The sequence below is a fragment of the Acomys minous genome (assembly GCF_964271855.1).
Source record: "Acomys minous genome assembly, chromosome: 3".
Lineage (NCBI taxonomy): Eukaryota > Metazoa > Chordata > Mammalia > Rodentia > Muridae > Acomys > Acomys minous.
Genome location: NC_140485.1, coordinates 8,284,504 through 8,298,351, shown reverse-complemented (window position 1 = coordinate 8,298,351; position 13,848 = coordinate 8,284,504). Strand labels below are relative to the sequence as shown.

Genomic DNA, 13,848 nt, shown 5'->3' with positions numbered 1-13,848 from the left:
GAAATTTGCTTCTTGAAGGCTCTTGACTATTTAGGACCAAATAAGCCCATTTACCCTTGTGAACACTGAGGTAAGTTTTTTTTAGGGAGACAGCCTTTTCCTCTTTTCTAACATCCTTCTGAACCACCGCCCCCCCTTTATTCCACCAGTTGGGAACGTCCAGGAATAATACAAATTCTAGTCTATCGAAATGTTGTCAGACTCCTGATCTAGTCTGTGAATACAGATTCCCAGGAGGATTGAAATATTTACACTAGCATTATGTTGTTGAATGGAGCCAGATTTAATCGAAATGCACATGGAATTTTGATTGAGAGTAATTTGGTGTGTTTGTAAATGATGTAATTTTTGTTAAGATTTCACCTATTCAGTGGCCACCGTGAGACTCGGGGACAGACCAAACTCATCGGACACTTAATCAGTGGCTCATTTGCTCCCATTCAACTGTGCTCTTGAGTATTTACTTATTTATGTATTTATTTTACAGTAATTATTTTAAAATATACCCAGGGAACTCTGCCAATTTTAGCAGGAGCTTGGGAGGTATCAATAAGAGAAAATGATCTAGCAGGATTTCATGAAAGCCTGACCAGTAAGAGGAAGATGCCAACGGTAGCTGAGAGCCAAGCCGATCAGCTTGCTAGGCTGGAGACAGCTTGCCAGGCCCGCAGAGAGGCAGGCATCTAAATGAGAAGGGCTCAGGGTACAGCCATGAAAGCCATTGAGAGCATTCTCCCACAAGCTCATGCTCACATGATAATCACAAAACTTAATTAAAAATCACTGGTATTTTCTCTATTTGTTTCCCAGGCAGAGAGCTCAAATACCAGACTGAATGGCTGAAAATTGAACACCTGGCAACCCTAATGACTTCATTTGCACAGTGAATTATATTGTTTGACACATTTAGAAATGTAGGGAGGGGACAAAAGCATGAGAGCCCAAGGAACTCAAGAGAAAAAGATCTTTACACGTGTGTGTGTGTGTGTGTGTGTGTGTGTGTGTGTGTGTGTGTATGTGTGTTTAATTGGGTAAAAAGGTTTCTCAGAAGTGTGATGTTTTCATTTGTCACCCTGTGTTGCTATAGGTCTGCCCACATCCTTTTCTTACATTTTAAATTCCTGCTATAAATATTCATCTTCATAGCTTTGACTGTATCCTTACACATAGTTTCAGAACTCCACTTGATTCAGTTTTGCTGTTCTTGACTTCAGGCCCTGACGAACAAACACAGTAATTTAATCACATGGATAGAAGAATGAGGCCAAATAACAACTTTCCCTGCTCAGTTATGTGGTTAAGACACCCAAATTTTCTCCCATTTACTCTGAGGGAGGAGGGTTAATGATAATAAGAGATAATTAAAGATATTTGTAATGAGAGTAAATAGGATTGCCCTCAGCATAGGTGGGTTCCAGGGCTTACAATGCCTCTGCATAGTGTACCTTGATGTTTCATTTTACAAATTACCCTATAAACTACTACGTAAAATTTTCTGTTGACACTGATGGACATTGTTCAATTTGTGCTTGCCTGTTTAGGTTTCCTGGAGCGAAATGAAACTATGTCCTAGGCCCTTCCTAACTCTATCTTCATGCACATCTTCAGCTCTGTCTGTCTGTCTGTGTGTCTGTCGGTCTGTCTGTCTATCTAAGAGCTTCCTAGACCACATAGGAGCAGGCCACAAAGTCCAGGTATTCCCAAATGCACCTGTGTGCTCAGCAGCGAAGGGCAGGTAATACAGTTCTCAGACCCAGGGCCAGGTTGCTCTGAAGGATGGAAGATGACTGGAAACCTGCAAGTAGCTTCAAGTTCAGGGCTTCGGAGAAAATTGAGAATCCAGAGTCGACGCGGACAGGAGTCACCCTGGACAAAGGAGTGTCGCCTGAGCAACAGGAACATAAGTAAAGGAGATTCAGGACTGGGTTTGTTAAAATGTGAGCTCCGTGGTTGCCAGCCTAAAGAATAGCCTTGCCCAAAATGAATGATTCACTGAGCTGAACAGAGTACTCAAACTAAGGTCAAGCATAATTTTAAGGATGCGAATATTACTTTTGTTATTAAATGTCTGACAGGTGCTACCTCTGAGCACAGAGAATACATCGAATAAGTCAACAGTCACTGCTTTGGGAGCTACTCTTCTTTGGTTTATTGGTTTCTGAACCAAGATTGGTATATCCCTGTGGCAGGCCTGCTCTGTCTGTTGGGGGACACATTTAGGAAACCTCACTTTCTTGGTGTGGTCTAGGAAGGCTTTACAGAGACAGCTGAGAAGGGAAGAGTGGGTGTAAGTCCAGCCAGCAGACAAATGACAGAAGGTAGATCGTCCAGGATAATGTAGCCAAATAGCAGTTATGTGCAGGGCTGAAAGAACATAGTAACAGAACCGAAAAAGAGAAAGAGTTGTTTTTTGTTTGTTTGTTTCCACCAGGAAATGCAGGATGATGGCAAGCCATGAGGATGCAGAAGTGGACAGGAACGGGATCGTAAATGCCCAGTCATTTTCTTCATGAGCTTCTTAGAAATGTTACAGTGATCTTACATATAATTTTACCCCTCTTAAGTAGAAACTTGAATGGTAGAAACAAGTATTTTCAGAGATGATAGCAGGACTTCGGATGTTCCTTTCACAGCTCACTGGGCAGAGAGAATACAAGTTTACAGAAATGGAAATGCCAGAATCCAAAAAGGTTCATATACAGATAATCCCCAGTCAAACTCTTACTCCTGACTCCCACACTTGAGTGTTTGCTCATCCCTGTCTCCCTTAGAGGAGCCATAAACCTGCCCCTTCTATAAATGTCTTCCTAGAATCTCATATTAATACATATAGGTTTTTTTTTTTTACTCATAGTTCCATCTCTTATTCTCATTTTCTGGAGGAAGCTTCTGGATGCAGTTCTCCTCATTCTCCTCCCCATCTGCTGGGACCTATCTCTAGGTGTGTTAAAAAACAAAAGAATGAAAAATAAATATGATTTTTGGAGAGTCCATTGCCATGCCGCCTCCTCTACTTGCGATTGCTACTGGGTAAAGGGCTGTTCATCTTGTGTGTTTTGTGGTCCAATTATTTATTTTTCTCCTCCTTTTTCTCTTTATACATTTTCTTCTTGGAAATTTTTTCTTCTTGGAAATTTTTTCAAGTCAGTAAGCTAGAAGGAGTTGGTCTTATGGATAATTGGGGTGACAGTGTTTATGCTTCTTATAAAATAACAGGAGATAAGCTGGTTTCAACCTTTATAACTCTCTAACTTGTGAAATCTGTAGCTTCAGTATCATCATTCATCATTTCTGTCTTCTGTGACACTAATGGAAATTATAATAAACAAACCTGTCTACATATGAAGTGAAAAGATCCTCGATGGTGACAAGTTTCACACAAATTGCAACGTGAATAAAATATTCCCCATGTTTTAAAACAGGTCATCCATTATGGGCCCAAGGGGGTACGGCAGTTAAAAGGTGGATAGAAGGTTTCATTAGCTGGTGGGAGAGTTCAAATGGCAAATTAGAGTCCAACATCATTTTATATTTGCGAAGATTAAGTTGTTCATCACTCCTCCCTGCTACCCCCTTTTGAAGGTTTGCAAACGGAATCGGCACAAAATGTACAGGAAGATAAACTGGAGAGGAACACAGCTTGTCAGAGTGATTGATGGGGCTAGTGCTCACCCAACAGTGTTTGAAAATGTAGATATCCTTAAATAAATGATGCTGCGTAAGCTGTGCCAGCCGAGGGAATTAAGAGGACGTTATTGCACATTGAGAAGCCGCACAGAGCACCGCGACCAGTTCTGATCATCGCCCCTCTGTCCTCTGCCCGGAGCCTGGCGATGCACGCGCTCTGCCAGAATGTGTGGCATGGGTTGAGTAATAAGGCTTCCCGGTGTGAAGAGGTGGAGGAAAATCTGTCTCCAGGCAGTTCCTGGAGGTGAATCTCAAGATTGCAAAGTCAGCAGCAGCACTTTCTGGAACACTTTAGGAATCCTCCTCCTCAGCGTTACTTTCTTCCATTTCGCTGTGGATATAGAACTTTACAGAGACTCAACCTGTATCTGAAAAAAAAAAGTGTGGGGTGGAAGGCTAAATACAACTTACAAAGTTTGGAAGTGACTTATTGACAATGTAAAGTGGTCGGAAAGGGTTATAAGTTGGGAAAAAAAATTTTGTGTAAAGCCAAAATGCATAGCATTTGATTTGTTTATATTTTGAAGTTTCTCAACAAGAGACACATGTACTGACAGATTCATAATTCATGAAACAAGATTGTATTCTATATGGTATTTTACAACATGTATTTTCACTTGTTAATTTTATTATTAAGGAGTAGTGTTTCTAATGGCGTTGGAAGTTGTTGAGAAGGCTCTGCTATGGATCTATTTGAATTTTTTTGTTGCACATTTAGCTCTCACTTCTATAAAGAATAGCACCACTGAGATCATAATGGCCAGATCTTATGGCAGAATTCTAATTGTTTAATGAGGTCAAATGACTTGACGAAAAAGTGCTAGAGTAGTGAGGTTCTGACATTTTCTATCCTCGGGTATTTATTCATACAGTAGCAGGATCCAAAAAGCCCTTCTTCCTACTCTTTTGCCACAGTTGAATTAAACAACAACAACAACAACAACCTGGTACTGATTTTATCAGCAAAAATTGGCATTGCATTGTTGTTTGAATTTGAAATTTTTTCAGTAATTTATAAAGTTGACTGCTTCATCATTATCTGACACTTTTCACCTTTAGGAATTGTTTTGTAGATGTTTACATTATCTATTATATATCATATATTTATATTATCTATTTATCAGGTGTTTTTACACATTAGTTACTAAAAGTTTTTTCTCATACATGTAACCAACAATTTTTTTCAGTTTTCTGTTAGTTTTTTTGCATTTTTTAACCTATAAAAATGTCATTTTTGATCTAGTAATTTTGTTAGTTTTTCTTTCTCTGTGGTTTATAAGTTTTTTTTCATATATCATGGCTTCATATTTGTTTTTTTATTTCATTTCTCATTCGTTATTATTCCTGCCCTTGCATATTACTTGTGTGTTCCTGATAATGGAAGACATTGTGTGATTACCTTAGTTGACTGATTTTATTAGCATTTTTTTTCACAGATACTGGCTAGACTTACACACATATATAAGTACACCTAGAAGCCTTAGTTTTCATCTCACCTACATTCCTGCCCTTTGCTTAGTATCCCTACTGCATTACCAATTGGGTGAATTATCTGATTTTTTGGAGACTTTCACATCATCCCTACTCAAGCTTCATTTTGTTAAAAATTAATAAATACATTAGTAAATAGAAAAATTAATAAATACATTAGTAAATAGAAAAATTAATAAATACATTAGTAAATAGAAAAATTGGTCTTTATAAAATATTATAGAGCAAGTATAACCTTCGTATTAAACTTGTACATTCAACAAGAATAATTTTAAATAAAAATTGAGCTCCATAGTTATCTTTATGGAATGCCTCCACCTCCCTCTCTTCTTCCTGACCCCTCTGCCAGATTTAAAAAGCTAAGCCCTGGCAGTCTTTATGAAGCATCCTGACTCTTACGTTTCATGAGCCCCTTAGTTGATACTGCACAAATGGGCAAATCCTTATTCTACCATAGAGTCTTGGATACAAAATATAACCATTAACTACAGAACTCTATGATGGCATTTTTTTTTTTTTTTTTTTTTTGCCTTTGTCCTACACCATTGACTCTCAGGGTGGTCCTTAGATCAGCACCTTCAGCATTACCTGGGAAGTTGGTACGAAGCGTTACTATCCACCCCAAACTAGAAACCACACTCTAAGAGGGACCTGAGCCTATATTTCATGAACCCCTTTGAGTGGCTTCCATGCATGTTCGCGTTTGAGCATCACTCTTCTGCATCATAACCAGGTCTTCCTGGTGGCTGTGGATTCTTTAGGCTTCCAAAATGTTTAGATGACTTGAAATGAGCATTGCAGTTTGTGGATAAGTTACTCAAACAACGCACATAGGGCAGTACACACAATATCAGCATGACTTATTCATATACAAAGTTGTATTATATTGCTAGAAATTTTATTGACTTTTTTTCGGCAGGTGATTGTAAAAGCTTACTTGGTACTAACTGCACGGAGTTTGTGCACGAAAATGCTAAAATTCCTTTTAGTAAAGACTCAGAAAGTATCATAATTAATGTTTTTTGAAAATACATTTGTACAAAGGTCAGATGTTTACTTAGCTTAAAACTAAGTATTCTAAGTGATGAGCATGGGGATGCGCGTTCCTGCTTAGCTGTGGAGCAGTCTCTGCAGCTTTACCTTCTTTCTCTGCATTATGATCCCGAGAGTAACGCCTTTACGGTTTCTCATCCAAGTCAGGTGCCCATGCAGAAAGGCAGCTTCCTTTAGGGAGCTTAGTCCTCAGAGAAGGACACCAGTCAAAGGGATACTGGGTGCTGGTGAGAGCTCCTTTCAAAACACAGTCCCTTCAGGTCCTCTTGGAAACACAAGTGACAGAGCCGCTGACATCTGATTGGATATGCCTTAATGAAGTTGGCCTCCAAAATAGGCACCTGTATTTACCATCTCATTTGCATAGGCTTATGGACATTTTTCCCCCCCAGAGGTGCTGAAATTTTGCTTAATGTACTGGGGACAGAGTCTCAATAAGAAAACAACAAGATAATCATTTTCTCTCCCTTGCTTACTTTGCCTAGTTTTTTTTTGTGTGTGTGTATTTTGATATTTCTCTGTTTTTAATTTGGCTAGATTTGGCAAACGAAGCGGCAAATTCAGTCTTACCATGTTATCTAGCCAATCAGCTGCTAGTGGCCTCATTTCTAAAAAGGGGACGAAAACCTCTGCTTTGCAAGGATATCAAGTTTAGCAAGTGAGAGCGTGACATTTAAAATGTTTAGAATCTTTGCCACCTAGTTGGTTCTTGGCACACAGGGGATCTGTCCTCTTCTTCATAATTTCCTTATTCTTGGCTATGTTTAGAAACAGGAGCAGAAGCACTTCTTGTTTTCTTTATCTGTAGACATCTTTCTATATAGGCAAGGGCATAGTTGCGCTGATACTATCATGTCAGTGACTCAGGTGACGTAATTCCGGAAGGATGATGATTGGAAATAAAGCACCATTAATCATCATATGTGTGGGATTCAAGCACAAAAACATGTAGCCAAAGAATACTAAGTGATCATTACAGAGGTCAACGTATAAGAGAAGGCTGTGTAAAGGCAAGCCCCTGCAGGGCCAAAAGTAAATGTCTTACCTCAAGCATTGCTAGATGACGGCTCTATAATGAAAGACCAGCTGAAAAGTAAAGCAAAACAAAGTTACCTAAGGATGTGTTATGCAATTGAAGAGCAAGGAGAAATGAACACCCATAGACCCAAGGAAGATGTGTAATTTGATGCTCAGTTTCAGTAAATGTTGGACAGACTTCAAAATCTATGTATCAGCCAAAGTGGAGTGATCCACTAGTAACAAACTGGGCTCGGGGGTGGGGGGGCGGGCAGACCTAGCCATGCTTGCTTGTATACAGTCTTCTAGGCTTTTCTCCATCATTCCTCTACTCTGTTGATGGGAGGGACCAATTGACACACAGGGTCAGCAAAGACAAGTCAGGGAATAGCCTTGTGCATATTCTATGGCTTGTATTAAGGGGAAGGAATTCTAGATTCTGTGACAGACTTTACAAGAATGGCAGGAAAGAGTGTGGGAGAAAACCATAGAGACATTGCATATCAGAGGCCTCTGCGTACAAGAGATAATCATCTCTTGACATCTATGTGGAGTCAGTTCTAGGACCATCGCTCTACTCCTCCAAAAACTGTGGATATTCAGGTCCATAATCTAAAATGACATAGTGCTTATGTAAAGTATCTTCCTATGTACAGCAAATCACATCTATATCATTTATAATAGCTAATGAAATATGAGTCTAAAGGTTATAACAAGTTACTTTTCTTATTGTTTAGTGAACAATTAGAAAAATAATCTGTTGTACCATGTATAAGTAAATGTTCATTTTATTATAAGTTATTAATTACCTGAGGTTGACTGAAATGGGTGTGGAATGCTGACAGCCACCTGAATTCAGTATACCAGGCTTTGATAGCTAGCAGTAGTATGCTTTGATCGCTGAGTCATTAAACAAATTATAATTTCACATTTTAGAATATATAAAGGAGTACAGAGGATAAGAAGGATGTCCAGCTTCCTATATGTAACAGAGAAGTAAGGAAGGGCCATCAGCTGGCAGTCGCAGGTTCTCAGGCCTTAGGCAGGGTTGTATTGACAACCTTTCTTTCTTTTTTTTTCTGTGTCAAAACTAGGCACAATTTTCCCAGCATAGCCATGTCACAATCAGAGCTCAGTTGCTCTGAATGCTTCTCAGGCTTCTTCAGAGACCCTGCCCACACTATGTAGAGGCATTCATTATCCCAAAGTTCCCTCAAGCATCCTCTTGGACGAGACACACAATGTTAGTTTCCAGGGAAGATAGCAAGTCTGTCTGCTGGCAATCCTGCTGACATCTGCTTCTCATTGTCCAATTGTTTGTCAATATTTAGTCAGGTGCCTCCATTGCATCTGACTCCCCCATTTCACTTTCATGATAAGGATAGTTTAATATCACTCTGCCTTCCCATATACCCCGATGATGCTTAACCAGAGCGTCTGTGGAAGAACTATTACTGTTTGTGCAATTTTACCAAATTAGGATGTAACGATGATGGACTAGGATATAGGGGATATTTGGAGGGAGGTCCTATCTCAAGTTTCACCACCCTTCTCTGATGGCTGGGTCTCCATGTATTGCTTTATCTTATGGATTTAAAGTAGTTCTTTCCCTGATCCTACTAGCATACCTGCCAACAGCGAAGTTATTTTCTTTGATTGAGCATTATCTTGGTTATCCTGATAGTTTTTGAGACAAGCTGTTCAATGTGGCAGACTGTAGAATCTGTAAAATATGTAAGTGGCTCTGTAGTCTTGGCTTTTAACACTCCTATCCAATTATGTGATTCGGGTCTTGAGCTGCACTCTGTGTTTATAGCTGTTATTCAGCTCCTCAAGTAGAGATCAGGCTGGCAGTATTAATAGTTCACCCATGTAGGTGAACTCTTTCCCCTTTGTTCACTCTTTTGCATCTCATTTTTTGGTGTCAAGTCTTATGGCACATTCACCTTACTGAGATACCTTGCCAGCTGTATTCTTGATATCGTAATTGGCTATCATAGGTAAGCTTTGGTGGTGATATGGCTCAGTGAATTCTGTGATTTTAAAACTTGGAACCTGGAAAATGTGTTTGAAGGAAAAAAAAAGTCAAGAAATAGCACAGTTTTCATATCTATAGCCATAGATACAGAATAGGCATGGAATGAAATTCTCTCTTTCCAATGTATTCGTCAGCCATTGAATGGGACATCACTTAGAAGAACAATATCCTCAATAATATAACACAAACCCAGTAATGACCACTATTTTTATAATCTATTTTATTAATTTATTCATATTACATCTCAATTGTTGTAAGACCACTATTTTAAATGCTCACTTTTAACCTCCTTCCCTACTGTAGACAAACATTTATTTTAGATATTTCCAAGGGTCACTGTATGTAGGTTTTAAGTATGGTTTTTTTGCAGCTTTGTTACTATATTAATTTGTTACTGTCTTAATTTTATTGGGTACTTAATTTTTCCCCTTGTGTCTTATAGTTTTAATATTAAGATATCCCATTATATTGTTCAACAGTGCAGAAATTTGTAATTTATTGAAAGAGGTTGCAATGTTATGGTATTTATGATTTGGGTTGTGACCATTATTCCTGGCTCATAACTCCCTCCCAAAGACAAGCCATAGAAACTAGAATATCTCTCCCTTAAAGCAGGCCATAGAAAGACTAATCTTTGTCTGCCTTTAGCTGGTCATAAAGGAACCCTATGACATATATTATCTGATAGTAGGTCATAGTACTTTCATTTCAGAAGGTTCTTACCCCATGCCCCAGAGGAAGTAGTACTGTACAGCAAGGCCAAAAAGATTGTGGACAGATGTCTGTTGCTAAGTTTCCAGACCCACTCTATTAGTCATACTCATGTAATCCAGTCTTCATAGAAACGTAAAAGAACAAGATTCTGAAAGCTGACTGTGTGGAGATGCATGCTCAGAGAAGAGAGAGAGGCTCCGTACCATTTTTATGCCCTTCACCCTGCCATGTGTGTGTGTGTGTGTGGGGGGGTGGTATGCCTTTTGAAAAACTGGTAATATGCTTCCCTGAGTTCAACCATATGCTCAAATAAATTATCTGAACCCAAGAAAAAGGTATGAAATGCTGATTGACTCCTTGGTCTAAGAGAAGCACAGGTGAAGACATCTCTGGGATGTGACTGACATCTAAAAGGCCATGGCTGTCCTTGTTTAAGTAACTTTTCTATTGTTTTTATAAGACATCACAATCAAAGCAACTTATAAAAGAAGGTGTTTATTGAGATTTAGAGTGTCAAGAGGATTCGAGTGCAGGACTACCATGGTGTGAAGTGTGGCAGCCAGCTGGCCGGCATGGCACTAGAGCAGTAGTTGTGAGTTCACATCTTGAGGCACAACCACAAGGTAGAGAGAGAGAAAGAGCTAACTGGGAACAATATGAGCTTTTGAAACCTCGAAGATGGCTGCCTGGGACACACCTCCTCCATCAAGGTGACACCTTCCATTCTTTCCTGAACAGTTTCACAAACTGGGACCTACATATTTAAAACAGGTGAGACTATGAAGGACGTTCTTGTTCAAACCACCACAGTCCCGTAGACTGATCCTTCAACATGTGAACACTCACTGCCTCCAATCAGCTCAGGTCAGAGATGATCAGGATTAGAAGATGCAGCTTCCAATGCAGATTGAATTGCTGGCTACTTGATGGGAAATCCACACACCACACACCACTTGGAGCCACACAAGTCTCCTGTGCTGACAGAATGGTGAGAATTGGCCAAAACCACACTCCCCAACAAGGTTTTACGATGTTTTAGCGTTATAAGCTAAAGCAGGTTTTCAAAGATGAATCAATATAAGGTCCTAAGAAATATTGTGTGTACCAAGTAGGAGTTCAAGAATGTGGAAATCTTGAAGTCCTGTGAGGTCTAGAAGGTTGGTGGGAAGATTTCAGAAAAGCTAGGAGCCCCAAACCATGAGAAATAAACATGTGGGTTTCTGATATCAGACTCCTTTGGTGGAAGAAAAATGAAATGAAAATGCAGTGCATAATTAACCCAGAATAAACAGAAAGTGAAACCCTTTATATTATTTTCATAATCTACCATTCCAACTATTTGCTGAGTACCAAAAATGAGGAGAAAATGAAAAGAGGGAATACATTCCAATAGTTTCCAAAAGACTTGACACTAGAAAGTCTCTGATCTCATTCTGTCCAAATGAAAGTAGAGTCTATTGATTGGATCAGTAATAACAAATACAATGACAAATTGATGTGGTTTTGCTGCTGTTGTTGTTTTTAAAATGTGAAATGTTCACTCATTTCTGAGTATGCATTCAATTGGCCATATCACCCACTGAAACGAGATGGGAGATGAATGTTGAGTTAGGACTTGACTTGAGCCCTTGACACTTCCATTTTGATAAGAGTCCTGCAGTGAGGCAGGGAGGATCCATTTTATTCTAGCTTCTACCATGAATTATGGGCACTGGAGAGCCAGACCACGATCACCTTGCTATTCTCAATTGTCTCTGTCTCATCCTTATCTCTGGATTATGGCTGACCCACAAGTGTCTAAGCTCACATTTGCCCAGTGAGGTCATAGTCTGCACAGGACAGGGACAGGAAATCCAAATGCCTAAATCTGCTTCCATCTCTCCAGCAGGATGGTGAAGCAGCCGGGCAGGAAGCTTAGCTCATGCCTTGTTAAGTGAAAACCAAGTTGTGCTGACAGGAACTAAAAAAATACAGACAAGAACTGACAGCTTTGTGCTTCTCCCACTGTTTGTTTTTGGCCTCATTACTCGGCTGATGCAGCAGTCTTCCTCCGCCTCACTGGGTTGTGCCTGTTCCTGGAAGGTTACGTGAGTCATGCATGGGTGGATGGAAGATATCCTCTTCCAAAGTCTTCTTTACCATGTACTCTTGGTCTAAAACCTTCTTTAATGTACTCTTCATTGTAGTCTACACAGACGCTCAGATTGAGCAAACATCTCTGTGGCTTTGGTGAAAACTTAGGACATATCAATCCGTTAAGAACCCCATCTACTGAGGATCAGAGTGATTGTGAAATAGGACTCACAAAACACATTTTATATTTGAAATCTCAAAGGTCTGTTTGGATGGATGCTTTCCTGCCTTCTCTTTGTTATTTATAACTCAATTCCTGGGTTCTTGCATGGGAGCAGCTTATGGGTGGTGCTTCCTCTCCCTTTGCATGGCATTCGGACTCCCTCAGTGTGGTTATCCCTTCTCCTTGTATAGCATACAGCTCCCTCCATCCAACTGAATCTGTTGTTCCTCTTCTCCATGCTGTGTGTTTATATTCTCTCTCTGAAACATGCATCTCGTCTTCAATGGATCATTTTGTAAGAGTGACATAGCCCTACCTACTCTGGTACTGATAATTCTTTCTTCACTCAAGTCTCTTTCTATTTCTTCAGTAAAAGTGAAGGTTTTATTATGTAGAGTTGATGTGTTTTTCCCTAGCAATCTGTATCCTTGATTTTTGGCTCCATGATTAGATACCAGTGATAAATCAAGCTCTTCTGTCCTTCTGACTAACCGGTGAATCAATGTGTTCCCACGACATCCTTGGCTGTGATGACTTTCTAGAATGCTGCCCAGAATGCCTGGCGGTGTTTTACTTAACCTGAAGCATTTATCATAAAGGATATGACTTAGGATTAAGAAACCAAAGTATCCCATAGAACAGGAAGGATGAGAAACACACGACCCTTCTCTATGGCTGCTACCTCCCCTGCCTTCATCTGCTATCATTCTCACAACTCCTTTTTAAGAGTTTTTATGGATAATTCCTTCAATAGGCATGGCTGACTGAACCATTGGCTTTTAAGCTCAGTCTCCAACCTCCTATTTCTCTTGGAAAAACTGAGTAGACTGCCAGTCCTAACCTCCTATTTTCATGATCATGTTTTGACGCAACTAGTCTCTATCCTGAAGCTCTGTAGGGACCAAGAGTCACTGAACCTCCAGTACAGTTCAAGGGCTTACAATGAGTCACAAAGGTTCCTTCTCTTGTGCTGATAACTCAGGGAACTGTTAAGGGTTGGAACTCCATGCCAGGAATAAAAAAAAATCAGAGGATCCAGAAGACCTTAGAAATCTACAAGAAGAACATTGTAATGGGTGGATCAGGGCCCAGGGGTGTTTGCTCAAACTATTGCACTAACCAAGGACAATACAAGTAGTAAACACCAAATCCCTACTCTGATCTAATGAATGGATTGGACATCCTCCACAGGTATGCGGAGAGCAGGGACTAACTCTGACATGAGCTCTGGTGCCCCATATTTGATGACCTCCCCTTGGTGGGGAGCCCTGGTGGCTCTCAAACAAAGAATAGGCAGACTACCAAGATGAGACTTGTTAGCCTGAGACCATAAAGTGAGGGAGGAGATCCCTCTCAGACATGGACCTAAGGGAGGGTAATAGGGTAGGGGTGGGAGGGTAGGAGGAACGGGAATATACCAGTGATGGGAGAACAATTTAGTTGTAATCTGAATAAATTAATAAAAAAAATCAGAGACCAAATATGTCACAATATTTATTCCATCACATTATCCCAGGATTGAAATTTGAAATGCCACAACTGCCGTTGTCTT

The 13,848-nt window shown here is 39.9% G+C and overlaps 1 protein-coding gene and 1 long non-coding RNA gene across 9 annotated transcripts in view; one reads left to right on the top strand and one right to left on the bottom strand.

Annotated features, from left to right (window-relative positions):
* The window catches only part of MACROD2 (mono-ADP ribosylhydrolase 2), a 1,913,815-nt gene that overhangs the window by 923,719 nt on the left and 976,248 nt on the right, over positions 1-13,848 (top strand). The gene's annotated exons all lie outside the window — the stretch shown is intronic.
* Positions 1-13,848, bottom strand: part of LOC311594649 — a 49,194-nt gene that overhangs the window by 19,118 nt on the left and 16,228 nt on the right. For 3 of the 4 annotated variants that reach the window (XR_014778176.1, XR_014778177.1, XR_014778178.1), the window contains exons 3-6: positions 7,277-7,317; positions 2,555-4,055; positions 1,711-1,885; positions 1,111-1,217 (exon numbers count right to left, since the gene is read on the bottom strand). This is a non-coding gene — a long non-coding RNA (uncharacterized lncRNA). The remainder of the gene's footprint in view (positions 1-1,110; positions 1,218-1,710; positions 1,886-2,554; positions 4,056-7,276; positions 7,318-13,848) is intronic. The other variant, XR_014778179.1, reaches the window with a different exon arrangement.